Genomic DNA, 13210 nt, shown 5'->3' with positions numbered 1-13210 from the left:
GTGATGCACTAATGAAGTGTCATGTGATAAACTGGCTTGGTGACAAACTGTCACATTGTAAAATGTCTGTATACCATATTCACTAATGAATCATATTTTGCCTGCAGTTCTCTAAATAAAAGTCCCTGTCCGTCAGAAGATGTTGTAGCTCCTAAATACCATTTTTCTGCCATTGTGGCCAAGTCACTTTTCCCCTATTCTGAACATTCATTTAAGGGGTAGCGTGATACTAGTCCTCCATGAAACATAACTCATTAATTAATAGACGTTAGTGTCAATATGGTAGAGTGGAGAGTGGCATACTGTTTTCTTGTCTTTGGGACATCATTAAAAAGTAGAGGGGAAAAGGTGATGGTGATACCATAGCTTGTTCTGCTAATAACCGAGCAGGAGAGTCAAAACCTCTACATTTGTATCTGCAACAACCCAAGCTACCCCAATTTGTAACAGAAAGACTTGATGGTATAGATAAAAATCTGGAATACTTACTCCAACCTTACTTGTGGACACTTTCAGCTTAGCCAAAGAAATTCCAGGGGGTCTTTTACACCATAAACATTGAAGTAACATCCTATCTTAAAATAGAATTACTTAATGCAAAGCCCTAGTAACATTAATATATAATTGGCATATGGGGCCTGAAGTAATGTGAGTGAAGACAGGTCTGGCACCACACAATGAATGCAGGTAAAAAAATACAATTTATTATCAGTATTGGGCAGGCATCCTCTTCCATTCACAGTTGACAGAGAGAAAATAAACATAAAAATGTTTCTTAGACATAACAAGGTTCTGCAGTGGCCTGCTCTTGCAGGGCCACAGCATACATTACTGTCTCTCAGCACAGCAGTACACTTTACTTTGTCAATGGCCTGGTTCCCCAGAGTTACCAATGTAGTCTCTAGCAGATATGTAGGTCAAAAGTTCAAAGTTGCAAGGTTCCAAGCTGAACTTGGCCTATTTTGACTGTAGCAGTCTCAGTTCACATGGGGTGGTGGAGGCAAATGCAGTTGGCCATTGCAGCTTCCCTCTGAGCTGCCTCAACCTAGATGTGTCCCAGGCTTTTCTACTTCCTGGACCATGCCCTCCTGGCTCCACCCCTCCCATGTAACTTCCCCCTTGGGTGGGACTATAGGTTTTAAGTTGGATCTAAACAATCTATAAAAGTGAGTCAGGATAAATTACAGCAAAAGTACTGTGATATCACTAGGAATAGAGGGGAAAGACCTCAGACACTCAAACACATCTGAATGTGTCTTCCTGGGGTATTCATTTATTTTATCGGTCAAAAAAAACCTATGCATTCTTTTAATTTATAACTTTTCCTCTGCTGTACGTGGAGGGGCATAATTGAACGGAAATGCCTATCTCCATGGGCGTTTATCTCCGAGAACGGGTCCGTGAAGGGGCGGGCCGAACTGTATTTTCGAAAAAATGGACCTTTTTGAGCTGGGCGTTTGTTTTTTTTAGTGATAATGGAAACTAAAAATGCCCAGCTCAAAAACGTCCTAATCCGAGCCATTTGGTCGTGGGAGGGGCCACGATTTGTAGTACACTGGCCCCCCTGATATGCCAGGACACCAACTGGGCACCCTAGGTCAGTGCGGTGGACTTCAGAAAAAGCTCCCACATGCATAGTTCCCTTACCACGGGTGCTGAGCTCCCAACCCCCTCCCCCAAAACCCACTACCCACAAATGTACAACACTAGGGGTGAAGGGGGCACCTACATGTGGGCACAGTGGGTTTTATAGGCCTCCCATTTACCAGCACAAGTGTTGCAGGTGGGGGTGGGGGGGTGGGCCTGGGTCCACCTGGCTGAAGTGCACTGCGGTACCCACTAAAAGTGCTCCAGGGACCTGCATACATGCAGGCCTCTAGGACTGGTTGCTGCTATATAACATTGGCACACCAGTTGACACCTGAAGACTAATCTCTCCGAAAACGTCCTTTATTGGAATAACCGCCTTTACTCACAGTTAACTGCAGATCAGAGGTTGTGCCCCACTGGCAACGAGTTTCCCTGGTACTGAGATGAGCAGTAGGTCAGAGCTGGCAGAATGCTGTACAATGCCCTCTTTCAGCCACATTCAAGGAAAGAACTAAGTTGTCTAACGTGGCTAACACAAGAAAGGGAACTAAAACTGGCTTACAAAAATGGCCACTACCGCATGGACTACAACAGGAAACACAACGGGGCACACTCTGACCCAGTAGGCAGGGGGAAAAGCACCATGGGAGAAGAGCCTACCAACTACCAACATCGTGAGACTGTAACACAAGCTAATGAAATCACGGAACCCAATACCCTACACCCACCACAATGCAATGCTGATGTGACCCTGTACTGCACCCGAGAGCCACATCTGACCCAGGGAAAGACTGTCACAGGATAGAACACATTCTGCTGTCATGGAGGTGGATACAGCATTTGAGGCTGGCATAGAGGCTGGAAAAAAAGTTTTTTAAGTGGGGCTTTTTTTGTGGGAGGGGGTTAGTGACCACTGGGGGAGTCCGGGGAGGTCATCCCCGATTCCCTCCAGTGGTCATCTGGGCAGTTGGAGCACTTTTTGGGACTTGTTCGTGAAAAGAAAGGTCCAAAAAAAGTGACCCAAAATCGCGGTAAAAACACCTTTTTTTTCGATTATCAGCTAAAGACGCCCATCTCTCCTCAGCTGATAACCATGGCCCAGTTCCGCCTCTGACACGCCCCTGTCAACTTTATTTGTTTCCGCGACGGAGTGCAGTTGGAAACGCCCAAAATCAGCTTTTGATTATACCGATTTGGGCGCCTTTGAGAGACAAACGTCTATCTCCCGATTTAGGTCGCACTATAGGCGTTTTTCTCTTTCGAAAATAAGCTGGTTAGTGTATTAGTGCTTTAAAATCAATGAAACTGCAACTGGTAGCAATAATTAAAAAAAAATCTAACAACCCTAAGGTAGACCTGCTGTTTCACTCAGCAGGCTTCTTCAGGAGTTGTGTTTTTATAAAGAAATGTTGCAGCACTTTCACCTTCCAGCATTCCACTTTTCAGGCTGGAAGATATTACTTAAATCTGTCCCAGCTCTTTACCAGGATATAGCCCCAAGTCTTTACAGGGTCACCTTAAAAATAATAATCACAGTTATTGTCAAGTTCTATTATGGCTTGGTTGCTAACTCACTCAACTACACACTCAGGTTCACAAACACTGTGCTGAAATTTTCAAAATGGCGCCTGATTTTGACAAAAAATTGCCAACATTTACTCAACCAATTGGTCAATGAAAACAGTAATCAAACTATTCACCAGGGAGCTTCAGTCAATAGTTTATTCCCTCCTTCAGAGTAGCTGATATATTATTCTTACCCTGATAGCTCATCAAATTGGAGGCATTCATTCACTATAAAAAAAAAAAAAAAGCCCTCCATTCAATACAGGCATTGAGACCATTAGACTGTGACATCATCAGTGTAAAAATCCATCACTTTTCTAACTCCCAGAGCTGCTTCTCGCGATTACCACCCCTGTCATTTTCCCACATGATGTCAATAATAAAACATTTTAAACTGTGCAATACCATACCAGGAGTGCCTCTAGCCTGCCTGTACTGAGGCTTGACCTGTACTGATTCTGAAATTCCTCATGGTTTTGCTCACATACAATTGATCACTTGGACACTTTACGCAATAAACCACGCTTGCTGTTAGTGAAATGTTTTAAAACATAAGTCCTGCCATCAGCTGGATTAACAAATTGCTTTAATTGTAATGTGATGTCATAAGTCTTTTACAATCCCCACATTTGTCTTCCTCTGCATCGGCCATGAAGTATCAAAACTATGTAGAGAGGAAAAGTGCCAGGTAACCTTTCTGAGAAATTCTGAGAAAAGAGGACATTCAGAATGCTGTAGCATTACTTATATAAGGTTTTAAGCAATGTGACTACATCACAACAATTCTGCAAAAACTTCACTGGCTACCAGTACAATACGTGGCTAAATTATTTATCACATTTATATCCTGTGTTATCTATAAAATGTAAATGGATTACAATAAAACATTCATAAAATCAAATAGAAACATTCAAAACAAATACAAGTACATTCAGTTAGTTTCATATTCATTATAGGTTAAACTAACCACGGCACCTAAACCTTCTTTGAATCTATAGTCTACATTATCATCATTTTTAAAGGTTTGACAAAATAAATATGCAGTGCATTTTTTTTCTAGCGAGAAAGGTGCCGGTACTCAAATGCCAGACCACCCTTCAGGGGTGGGGTTATCACTGAGGAACCCACCCCACAATAGCTAGGCCCCCTGCAACCCGTCACAGAATCTATGACAAGGCAGAATTTGAATGTAGAATCTGAGCTCTTTCATTAAAATATGAGGACAATGGGTCAACTTTTGCAGACATAGTAACGTCGAGGGGAATTTTCGATAGGGACGTCCAAGTTGTGATTTGGACGTCCTTGCAAAATGTCCAAATCCAGGGGCGGGGAAACCCATATTTTCAAAACAAGATGGACATCCATCTTTCATTTCGAAAATACCGTCAGGGATGTCCAAATCCTTAAATTTCACCGTCCCTAGATTTGGACGTCCCTAGACATGGAAGTTTCTGATTTTCGGCGATTTTCTAAACCAAAGACGTCCATGTCAAAAACAACCAAATGCAAGCCATTTGGTTGTAGGAGGAGCCAGCATTTGTAGTGCACTGGTCCCCCTGACATTCCAGGACACCAACCAGACACCCTAGGGGGCACTGCAGTGGACTTCATAAATTGCTCCCAGGAACATAGCTCCCTTACCTTGTGTGCTGAGCCCCCCAAAACCCACTACCCCCAACTGTACACCACTACCATAGCCCTTACGGGTGAAGGGGAGCACCTAGATGTAGGTACAGTGGGTTTGCGGTGGGTTTTGGAGGGCTCACTGTTTCCTCCAGAAACATAACAGGTAGGGGGGATCGGGCTGGGTCTGCCTGCCTGAAGTGCACTGCACCCACTAAAACTGCTCCAGGGACCTGCATACTGCTGTCATGGACCTGAGTATGACATCTGAGGCTGGCACAAAATATTTTGAAAGATGTTTTTTGAGGGTGGGAGGGAATTGGTGACCACTGGGGGAGTAAGGGGAGGTCATCCCTGATTCCCTCCGATGTTCATCTGGTCATTTCAGGCACCTTTTTGTGCCTTAGTCGTAAGAAAAACAGGTCCGGGTGAAAACGTCCAAGTGCTCATCAGGGACGTCCTTGTTTTTTTCGATTATAGGTCAAGGACATCCAAGTGTTAGGCACGCCCAAGTCCTGCCTTCGCTACGCCTCCGACACGCCCCTTGAACTTTGGCTGTCCTTGCAACGGAGTCCAGTTGAAGACATCCTAAATCGAGCTTCGATTATACCAATGTGGACGTCCCTGGGAGAAGGACGTCCATCTTCCGATTTATGTCGAAAGATGGACGTCTTTCTCTTTTGAAAATGAGCCCAATAGTAACATAGTAAATGACGGCAGATAAAGACCTGAATGGTCCATCCAGTCTGCCCAACAAGATAAACTTATTTTACATGGTATATAATACTTGATATGTATACCCGAGTTTGATTTATCCCTGCCTTTCTCAGAGCACAGACCGTAAAAGTCTGCCCAGCACTGTTCCTGCACTGGTTTTACTCTCCAAATACCGATGTCGACACCCAATCTCCACTAAGATTCCGTAGATCCATTCCTTCTAAGCAGGATTCCTTTGTGTTTATCCCATGCATGTTTGAATTCCATTACTGTTTTCATCTCCACCACCTCCCGTCGGAGGGCATTCCACGTATCTACCACCCTCTCCGTGAAAAAATACTTCCTGACATTACTCCTGAGTCTGCCCCCCTCCATCCTCAATTCATGTCCTACCACCTTCCCATCTCCGGAAAAGGTTTGTTTGCGGATTCATACCTTTCAAATATTTGAGCGTCTGTATCATGTCATCCCTGTTTCTTCTTTCCTCCATGGTATACCTGTTCAGGTCAGCAAGTATGTCCTCGGTTTGCAACGCAAATCCCATACCATTTTCATAGCTTTTCTTTGCATCGCTTTCAGTCTTTTTACGTCTTTAGCAAGATACGGCCTCCAAAACGGAACACAATACTCCAAGTGGGGCCTCACCAAGGACTTGTAGAGGCGCATCAACACCTCCTTCCTTCTGCTGGTTATACCCCTCTCTATGCAGCCTAGCATCCTTCTGGCCACAGCTGTCGTCTTGTCACATTGTTTCTTCACCTTCATATCCTCCAACACCAACACCTCAAGGTCTCTCTCCTGAGTCGAGCTTACTAATCTCTCCCCTCCTATGCGATATCTATCTTTCGGGTTTCTACACCCCAAATGCATCACTCTGCACTTCAGACAATGGAAAAGGTGCCGGTACTCAGTATCCCCAAGTACCCCCTCAAAAAGCCCTGTAAATATGTCTTTAGCTGTTTCCTGAAGGACGGCAAGGAGGTTATCTTTCTTAGTTCTAATGGGAGATCTTTCTAGACAGTTGGGTCCAGTGGCGTAGCAAGGGCGGGACGGTGGGGGCGGTCCACCCCGGGTGTCAGCGGGTGGGGGGGTGCTCCGTTGAGAGCCGACAGCTCCCGTCTCCTGCCACCACCCTGCCTTTTTTTTTTTTTTTAATCCATGCAGCGACGCAGGCAGCGCCTTGCGTCTGCCCTGCATGAGCTGTTAAAGGAGAAAATTGCCTTGTTGGCATCAGGCCTTCCCTCGCTGTGTCTCGCCCAGGGGCGTAGCCGGACAACAGATTTTGGGTGGGCCTAGGCAAGAAGTGGGTGGGCACCAAGTGTTCTCTCCCATCCCAACCACCACCAAAAAAAATACCTCAGCTGTCGGGGAAATGCTTCTTTTCACCTTGGCAGTCTGCAGCAGGCATGTACTGAAAACAGAGCATGCGCAGGTGCCAGTATCGTGGAGAGTAGCGTTTTCGTTACCATCAGGGGGGAAGTTTCAGCTGGTTGAGCTTGGGATCCCCACCAGCTACCTCTAAACGTGTGCTACTGTTGGGTGGGCCTGAGCCCTAAAAGGGTGGGCCCCGGCCCACCCAGGCCCACCTGTGGCTACGCCACTGGTCTCGCCCTCTTCTGAGGTAACTTCCTATTTCCTCGAGGGTGGGATATAGCGAGGGAAGGCCCGATGCCAGCGAGGCGATTTTCTCCTTTCACAGCACACACAGGGCAGATGCGAGGCGCTGCCTGCGCCGCTGCATGGATTTTTTTAAAAAGGCAGGGTGGTGGCAGGAGAAGAGGGCTCTGTAGCCTCTCGACGGAGGGGGGACGGGACCGGGTCGGGGGCTCAGATGGGAGGGGGGAGTTCAGAGGGGAGAAGGGGATTGGGGAGGGTGGGGGAGCTCAGAGGGGAGAAGGGGATTGGGGAGGGGAGAAGGGGATTGGGGAGGGGTGGGGGAGCTCAGAGGGGTGCTCAGAGGGGAGAAGGGGATTGGGGAGGGGTGGGGGAGCTCAGAGGGGTGCTCAGAGGGGAGAAGGGGTCTGAAGCTGGAACTGGGGTCTGACAAGGGGGCAGGAGGGAAAATGGGTCCATGCCTGGGACAGGTGGGAGAATGGGTCTGGGGCTGAAAAGGGGGGATGCAAGGCATGTGATGGATGAAGGGGGCTGGAACTGGGGGCTGAAAAGGAGGGTAGTTGGGATAAGGGGGCTAGTACTGGAACTGGGGGCTGAAAAGGGGCAGGGCTGAAACTGTGTGGACTGGGGGCTTTAAAGGGGACAAGGAGAACTGGCTGGGGCTGAAGCTCGGGACTGGTGAGAGAAAAGGGCTGGGGTTGAAACTAGGGACTGAAAAGGGGACAGGGAGAAGTGGCTGGGGGCTGAAGCTCAGGACTGATGGGAGAAAAGGGCTGGGGACTGGTGGGATAGTGGGGTTGAAAAGGGGGGCTGGAACTGGGGGCTGAAAAGAGGGGGCAGAGAGAGAGAGGGGACAGACCCTGGATGGAAGGGGGGAGCGTGAGTGAGGGCAGACCTTGGATGGATGGGAGAGGGAGGGCAGACCCTGGATGCATGGGAGAGGGAGGTCAGATGGATTGAAGGGGTAGAGAGAAAGGGCAGGTGGTGGGTGGAAGGGGGAGAGAGAAAGATGGCAGACTGGGGCAAATGGTGGATGGAAGGGGCAGAGATAGAGGGCAGATGTGGATGGAAGGGAGAGAGAGGGCAGATGTTGATGGAAGGGGGAGAGAGAGATGGCAGACTGGGGCAGATGGTGGATGGAAGGGGCAGAAATAGAGGGCAGATGTGGATGGAAGGAACAGAGAGAGAGGGCAGACAGTGGATGGAAGGGACATTAGAGAGGGCAGACACTGGATGGCAGAGAGAGAGCGAAGACAGATGCTGGATGGAAGGAAGACAGTGAAAAGAAGATGAGGAAAGCGGAAACCAGAGACAACAAACTGTAAATAAAATATATATTTTTATTTTTTTGCTTTAGGATATAGTATTGTAGCTGTGTTAATAAATGTTTATAAATAGAACATGTAAATAAGGTAATCTTTTTATTGGACTAATTTTAATACATTTTGACTTAACTTTCAGAGAACAAAACCCCCTTCCTCAGTTCAGGATAGGATACTGTAACAGCACTATACTGTATTGACCTGAGGAAGGAGACTTTGGCCTCTGGAAGCTAAATGTATTAGTCCAATAAAATGGTATTATTTTATTTTGTGTATTTATTAATTTGTAAAGTGGTGATTGGTATTTGTTAGTTTTTTCAAATTTACATCTGCTGTCTTTATATTTTGCACTGTACTAGGGGACATTTTCTGTTTCTGTGGTGTTGCATTGTAAGCAGAGTCTGGAATCGGGGGTTCAGTTTAATTTTTGTCTAAATAGAAAGTTTATGATTACTTATTCTATAGTGGATTAGGGTGTATCTGTGTTTGTGAAAAAGACATGGCTTTCAGTTGGCATTGACTGTGCAGGATCGACGATCTGTACTAATCTGTTTTCGTTTTACAATAGGTGAATTGATGTTCTAGTGCTCACTGTAGTGTTTAAGATGCTTTTCTTTTCCTTGTGTGACCCGTAGAAATGACTGCTTATGGTATGGTAGAATTGCTCTATAGGTCCTGAGTGTTTTGTATTCTCAGTATGCCTAGTACTGGATTTGGGGGGGGGGGGTTAAAAAATTACCAACTACCCTAGCTACGCCACTGGTTGGGCCCACTATTAAATAAAACATGCTTCAATGGTCTTCCTCAAGTAGAAACCGGAGAAATGAAGAGACATCCAGGCAGTGCTTTTTTTGTAGGAATAAAGGTACCGGTACTCATTATGGGTGGAGTCATCATCTATGACTTCACCCTATGGTAGCCACACTCCTTATGCCAGCCATGGTGCATATAAGCAATATCATTGAAAATACTATACCAGTATAGGAGAAAAAAAAACTTGTGATTTTTTTCAACATAAATAATTTCTGTAAGCTCTTACAGCTCCAGTATACCCAGTGCAAAATAAGGCAGCAGATATAGATTCTCAAATTGGACAACTTCCAAACATTAAAATGAAAATAAAATGATTTTTTCTACCTTTGTTGTCTGGTGTTTTTCTAATCATGTTGGTCCCAGTCTCTGATTCTGCTGCTCTCTATCTGTTCACTTAACTCTGTTTCCAGGGCTTCCTTTCCATTTATTTCTTTACTTTCCTCCTTTCTTCTTCATTTCTTGCCCTACATGCATAGGTAAAAGCTGGGTCCTCTGCGGACTTGACTAGAGGAGGTATAGTGTGGATCCAGCTTTTGCCTATTTTCTCCATCCATGTGCCATTTTTCTCCTCTTTTCCCTTTCCCTCATCTTGTCAGTATACATCTCCTTCCTCTTTCCATCCATGTCCAGCATTTTCCTCTCTCCCTCTATCTATGTCCAGTATTTCAACTCTCTCCCCTCCCCTCCATCCATGTCCAGAATTTCTCCTCTCTCCCCTAAATCCATGTGCATCTCCTCCTCTGTCTTCCCTCCCCTCCATCTGTGTCCTGCATTTCTCCCCTCCACTCCATCCATGTGCATCTACTTCCTCTGTCTTCCCTCTCCTCCATCCATATCCAGTATTTCTCCTCTTTCCCTTCCCCTCCAACCGTGTGCATATCCTTCCTGTCTTCCCTCTCCTCCATCCATGACCAGCATTTCTCCTGCCCTCCTCTCCATCCATCCATGTCCAGCAACTCTGCTCTCTCCCCTGCCCTCCCTTCCCAATCATGTCCAGCAATTAACCTCTCTCCCCTGCCCTCCCCTCCATGTCCAGCGATTCTCCTCTGCCCTCTCCTCCATGTCCAGCGATTCTCCTCTGCCCTCCCCTCCATGTCCAGCGATTCTCCTTTGTCCCCTAACCTCCCCTCCCATCCATGTCCAGTGACTCGCCCCAGCCTCCACTGTAGATAATGAGCACGAGTGTGCACCTTGAAACATAGTGAAAGGGCACCCTGAAACAGGACAGAGCAAAAAGGCAAAAGCTGATAAGCATGTGAGCTAGAGGCTCATGATCTGATAAGACATTCTTGCGTGCAAGCAAACATGGGAAAGGAGCAATTATGAAGAGAAAGAAAAATGTGGTTTAGCACTAGAGGAGAAACAGATGGTGTTGAAAGAAAACAGAATGATCTCTGAGGAAGGTAACTGCTGAAGTAATGTGAAGCATTGTTTTAATATAAAGGTATATAAACAGCTGAACCAAAGCATTATGTTGGAGAGACAGTGGTAGAAAACACCCATGTGTAGCAGCGCTGTTCTCCCATGAGAAACAATAAATTGTATCTGTATTTTGGTAAGTAAATAAAGAATTGCTTTTCTCATACGTAGCCTTCTTAGTCTTTTATCACTTCAATTGTGAGTGGCTGGTACATGATACTTTGGAGTGGTGATAAAAAGACTGGATTGTAACACCACCTGCCCCTGAGTTCATTCCAACCCCAGTCCCACCTGCCCACCCTCAGCTCCCCGACAGCCCTGCTTTCTGTTCCTGTTGCCCCACATTTAAATCTTCTATTTTTTTACCTGAAGTCGCAGCACCGCCGACGGCATTAGTGAAAGCAGCAGGCTCGCCTTCTCCAGCCTTCCCTTCCTTCTCAGAGTTCCGCCTTTCTCTGATGTAGTTTCCTATTTTTACAAGGGCACACTACTGTGCGCTAACCAATTAACATGTGAATCTATACCACCTACAAAATAGGTGGAGGTGGAGGCTCATATGCTAATGGGAAAGTTAGCATGTGGCCATTAATTCAAAAAATGGAAAAAGCGGCCATTTTACTTATGCGGAAAATGGCCTTAGTGCACGGGAAGGACCGGCGTAAAGACACGCTAAGGCCACCTTTTACCTCAGTTTGATATTAGGATCCATAAATGGATATTAGGATCCATAAATGTCTGAAGATAACACATTTTTTAATCTCATCACAAACCTAATTTTTAAAAAAAACACAGTTTTTATAATAGTAGAAATCTGAGCTTTGGAGGATAAAGAGTCCAAAACCACTCCCAAAATTTTAACAGATTTCAAGACAGGAATAGATATGCCTTCAAAAACAAAAAATGATGGTAACTGAGTAGACTCAAAGCATGATAACCAATGAGTCCAAAATGCAGCTGGCTAGACTTTTAGCATTTGAGGGCATATTACTCCTATTTTTTTCTGCATTGCATTGGTTATCTGTTTGCAAATGCTGCATCTTTAAAACATTGGTGTTAGCATTCAGGGTTTTTCATGGTATGGCTCCCAAATATGTTTATGATAAGCTGCCAAGCTATGGAGCCCTTGTATTAAGCTGCAGTAAAAAATGGCCTGTGGTAGTTTGAAAGAATGAAATTGGCACGTGCTAGGGTATTTTTTACCACATTGGGGGAAAAAGGCTTTTTTTTAATGGGGCAGTAAATGACCCTTGTGAAGATAAGGCTTCAGCTCCCACTTTCCAGCACACCTGTGGCCTCTGAACAGGACTCCAAACTGTCTTCTCCCAGCATCCTGTGCAATCCAACCTCAAGCTCCTGGGCACCTTTCTCACTCAGGGTGAGCTGGTTCTCAGTATGCAAATTGTATGCAGATTAGCAGGTTATCCTTTCACGCTCAGAGTGACCTGGTTCCCAGCCTGTTTTTCTTCCTTGAGCACACAGTCCACCACAAGTCCATAGGATTTAGCCAGTTCTTTCCAGGGGGATTCTCTTTCTTCAGCTACCAGCTCTCTTCTTTTTCCTTTCACAACTCAGGTGGGGTATAAAGTGGTTAATAGCTAAACAGGACCCAACCCATAACCGCCTGCACCTGTAGCTATCCCAGGACTCTCCCCGGTCCTAGCGACCTCCACCTATTCTCCTAGCGCCCTCTAGTGGCCTACCCCAGACATCCTGGACATTTTTAGGGGAACAGCACCATCTAGTGGCCTGCCCCGGCTAGGACAGCCTCTTATTTATCACACCGTGCACTTACATTAAAAGTAGCACATGGCCACCCATTGGCCTAGAGGTAAGGGCTCATGCACTACTCTCATCGTAACCATGCAGCGAATGCCAATGTGGCTGCACTCCTGATTACTGCCGGTTCGCCACGACTTCGGGTAAATTAAAGATTTCAAGGAAAGTCGGGGAGCTGAGGGAGGGCAGGGGGGGCTGGGGTTTAAATGAATCGCTGGATATGGAGGGGACAAAGGGCAGGGGAGAGAGGAGAATTGCTGGGCATGGAGGGGCGTGGAGGGCAGGGGAGAAAGGAGAATCGCTGGACATGGATGAGAGGGGAGGGCAGGGGAGAGAGGAGACATGCTGGACATGGATGGGAGGGGAGGGTAGGGAAGAAAGAATTGCTGGACATGGATGGGAGGGGAGGGCAGGGCAGAGGATAATCACTGGACATGGATGGGAGGAGAGGGGAGGGCAGGGCAGGGGAGAGGAGAATCACTGGACATGGATGGCAGGGGAGGACGGGGCAGAGGAGAATTGCTGCACATGTATGAGAGGGGAGGGCAGGGGAGAGAGGAGACATACTGGACATGGATGGGAGGGGAGGTCAGCGAAGAGAGATTTGCTGGACATGGATGGAAGGGGACAGCAGGGGAGAGAGGAGACTCACTGGACATGGGAGGGGAGGGCAGGGGAGAGAGGAGACATGCTGGACATGGAGGGGAGGGAAGACAGGAAGTAGACTCACATAGATGGGTGGGCAGGGGAGAGAGGAGAAATGCTGGAAA

Source organism: Microcaecilia unicolor, chromosome 4 (genome assembly GCF_901765095.1).
Source record: "Microcaecilia unicolor chromosome 4, aMicUni1.1, whole genome shotgun sequence".
Lineage (NCBI taxonomy): Eukaryota > Metazoa > Chordata > Amphibia > Gymnophiona > Siphonopidae > Microcaecilia > Microcaecilia unicolor.
This window is presented reverse-complemented; position numbering follows the sequence as displayed.